Here is a 4243-nt window from a genome sequence, read left to right as displayed (position 1 = left end):
AAAAAAAAAAAAAAATTAAAAAATTAGCCGTGGCAGTGGTGCATACCTGTAATCCCTGTTACTAGGGAGCCTAAGGCGGAAGAATCGCTTGAACCCGGAGGCAGAGTTTGCAGTAAGCCGAGATCGCACCATTGCCCTCCAGCCTCGGCAACGAAGCGAGACTCCGCCTCAAAATAATTACAATAATAATAATTGCAGTGGTCTCAATGATGTAAAATTAAAGGTAGTGATTCATTTTCACAAAGATTGACAAGAAAGATGACAACTGGAAACTCAAGAGACCCAGAGGTGGCAAAAGAATATTGAAAAGGAGTAACAGGCAGATCGCAGTGTTTCATGCCTTGTAATCCCAGCACTTTGGGAGGTCGGGGCAGGTGGATCACCTGAGGTCAGGAGACCATCCTGGCCAACGTGGTGAAACCCCATCTCTACTAAAAATACAAAAATTAGCTGGGCGTGGTGGCACGTACCTTTAAGCCCAGCTACTTGGGAGGCTGAGCCAGGATAATTGCTTGAACCAGGGAGTCGGAGGTTGCAGTGAGCTGAGATCGCACCACTGCACTCCAGCCTGGTGACAGAGCAAGATTCCATTAAAAAAAAAAGAAGAAGAAGAAGAAGAACAAAGTTGGAGGGCTCACACTCTCGGATTTCAAAACTTACAAAGCAACAACAATCAAGACAGTGTGGTACTAGCATAATAATAGATACATCTGGCCTGACACGGTGGCTCACGCCTATAATACCAGCACTTTGGGAAGCCAAGCAGGCAGATCACTTGAGGTCAGGAGTTCGAGAGCAGTCTGCCCAACATGAAACCCCGTCTCTACATAAATACAAAACTTAGCCGGGCGTGATGGTGTGCAGCTGTAATCCCAGCTACCGGGGAGGGTGAGGCAGGAAAATCCGGGAGGCAGAGGTTGCAGTGAGCCGAGATCCCGCCACTGCACTCCAGCCTGGGCGACAGAGCGAGACTCTGACTCAAAAAGTAAATAATAATAATAATAATAGATACATGGCAGGGCGTGGTGGCTCACGCCTGTAATCCCAGCACTTTGGGAGGCCCAGAGGGCAGATCATCTGAGGTCAGGAGTTCGAGACCAGCCTGGCCAACATGGTGAAACCCTGTCTTTACTAAAAATACAAAAATTTAGCTGGGCGTGGTGGCGGGTGCCTATAATCCCAGCTACTTGGGACGCTGGGGTAGGAGAATCACTTGAACCCAGGAGGTGGAGATTGCAGTGAGCCAAGATCGTACCATTGCACTCTAACCTGGGCAAGAAGAGCAAGACTTCGTTTCTAAATAAATAATAGATACATCAATGGAATAGAATCAAGAACCCAGAAACAAACCACATTTATGATCAATTGGTTGTCAACAAGGGTGCCAAAGGTAGGGCGCGGTTGCTAGCACTTTGGGAGGCTGCGGTGGGTGAATAACTTGAGCCTAGGAGTGTAACACCAGCCTGGGCAGGATAGAGAAACCCCGTTTCTACAAAAAAATACAAAAATTAGCAGGGTGCTGTGTTGTGTACCTGTAGTGCCAGCTACTTTGGAGGCTGAGGCAAGAGGATCAATGGAACCCAAGAGTTTGATTGAGGCTGCAGTGAACTGTGATCTCACCACTGCTCTCCAACCTGGACGACAGAGGGAGATTCTGTCTCAAAAACAAAACAAACAAACAAAAACAGCATCCTGGCCAGGCATGGCAGCTCATGCCTGTAATCCCAGCACTTTGGAAGACCAAGTCGGGCAGATCACCTGAGGTCAGGAGTTCAAGACCAGCCTGGACAACATGGTGGAACCCTGTCTCTCCTAAAAATACAAAAATCAGGCCGGGCACGGTGGCTCAAGCCTGTAATCCCAGCACTTTGGGAGGCCGAGACGGGTGGATCACGAGGTCAGGAGATCGAGACCATCCTGGCTAACACTGTGAAACCCCGTCTCTACTAAAAAATACAAAAAAACTAGCCGGGCGAGGTGGCGGGCGCCTGTAGTCTCAGCTACTCCAGAGGCTGAGGCAGGAGAATGGCATAAACCTGGGAGGCGGAGCTTGCAGTGAGCTGAGATCTGGCCACTGCACTCCAGCCCGGGCGACAGAGCGAGACTCCCGTCTCAAAAAAAAACAAAAACAAAAAACAAAAAAAACAAAAATCAGCCAGGCATGGTGGCGCAGGCATGGTGGCGCAGGCATGTAGTCCCAGCTACTGGTGAAGCTGAGGCAGGAGAATCGCTTGAACCCGGAAAGCAAAAGTTGCAGTTAGCCGACATAGCACCATTGTACTCCAGCCTGGGTGTGGCAGTCAGATTCCTGTAATCCCAGCTGCACAGGAAACTGAGGCAGGAGAATCGCTTGAACCGGGGAGGTGGAGGAAGTAGTGAGCTGAGATTATACCACTGCACTCCAGCCTGAGCGACAGAGCAAGACTCCATCTCAAGAAGAAAAAAAAAAGTAATTAAATTCTGCTTTTTTTTTTAAACAGGGTCTTGCTCAGTCGCCCAGCCTGGAGTGCAATAGCATGAGCGCAGCTCACTGCATCCTCAAACTCCCAAGCTCAAGTGATCCTTCCACCTCAGCCTCCTGAGTAGCTGGGACTACAGCGCATCACCACATCCAGTTAATTTTTTCTTGTTCCTCTTTTATTTTTTATTTTATTTTTTTCTGTAGAGAAAGAGTCTCACTATGTTGCCTAGGCTGGTCTCAAACTCCTGGGCTCAAACGATGCTCCTGTCTCAGCTTCCCAAATTGCTGGGATTACAAGCACGAGTCACTGTACCTGGCCAACATGGACGAACTTTGAAAGTGCTATGCTAAGGCTAGGTGAAAGAAGTCAGTCACAAGAGACCACATATTTGTTGCATGATTTCATTTATACGAAATATGCAGAATACGCAAATCTATAAAGACAAAAAGTAGATCATATTACTTAGGGCTGGGGTGATTAGCAAATTGGAGGGTGATGGCTAAAGGTTTCTTCTTGGAGTGATAAAAGGTTTTAAAACTGACTATGGTGCTGCTTGCACAACTCTGTGATTATACTAAATATCATTTAAGTGTACACTTTAAATGGGATAAATGTATGGTATGTGAATTATATTTCAATAAAGCTCTTACTTAAAAAAAAAACAACAGTAAACTGATTGTTAACATAGTTTTATGGGAAACTACAATATTTTTCCAAAGAAATTTAGACAGAACAGTGACATAGTTTTACATTTTTGCAAATATCTTTGTTGCTGGCTTAACAGAAGACTACTGGCTGTCATACCTGCTTCCACATTCAATGTGTTACATCACACGTCATGCAGCCTTTGTAATACTATGTAATATTTCTGCTTTTTGATTTTTTTTTTTTTTTTGACACAGTCTCACTGTCGCCCAGGCTGGAGTGCAGTGGCGCCATCTCAGCTCACTGCAACCTCCGCCTCCCGGGTTCAAGTGATTCTCCTGCCTCAGCCTCCCGAGTAGCTGGGATTACAGGCACCCACCACCACACCCGGTTAATGTTTGTATTTTTAGTAGAAACGGGGCTTCACCATGTTGACCAGGCTGGTCTTGAACTACTGACCTCAGGTGATCCACCCGCCTCGGCCTCCCAAAGTGCTTGGAATACGGGCATGAGCCACCGCCCTCGGCCCAGGTATTTTTTTTTGTTGTTGGCTTTCTGATGTAAGAAAGAACTGTCCCTTCTCCCCCATTGACTTATTTCCTTCGGTTTGGACTCGTATCGTAGTCAAGGTTATAATCCGTTGCTATCGCTGTTTATTTGAATATCACACTGGCTCCGCTCTGGGGTAGGGTCACTGGGGGCGTCAATGAGATGCATAAGAATCGCCTTTCCATGGGCTCAGGAAACTGACAGACCCAAGGGTGCATCTCAGCAAGCGCTCCGCTTCCTGCGGGCAGCCTGAGATCCTGGGGACCGTCCTGGGGTCTCAATTAAGCGCCCCCTACTCCAGCCCCTTTACGCCAAGAGCGTCCCCTCCAGCACCGCCATCCTAGCTCCGCCCCTGGACGCCGCCGTCCAATCTCGGGATGGCCCCGCCTTTTCAGTGAGTTACGTCCCCGCCCCCATACGCTGATAGGTCAGGCCTGCGGCTCGGCGACGCGCAGGGAAGACCCGGAGGAGCGGATTTACCTGAGGAACGGGCCGTGCGGTCTTGCTGCGCATGCTCGGAAGGAGCCCGCCTGGGCGTTCCGCAAGGCAGGCTCCCCGGCGGGGTCGCGCGCGCGGTCACGGGGCTC

Source organism: Colobus angolensis, unplaced genomic scaffold, assembly GCF_000951035.1.
Source record: "Colobus angolensis palliatus isolate OR3802 unplaced genomic scaffold, Cang.pa_1.0 Scaffold303, whole genome shotgun sequence".
NCBI lineage: Eukaryota > Metazoa > Chordata > Mammalia > Primates > Cercopithecidae > Colobus > Colobus angolensis.
The sequence above is the reverse complement of the archived record's forward strand: the minus strand, read 5'-3'. Positions refer to the sequence as shown.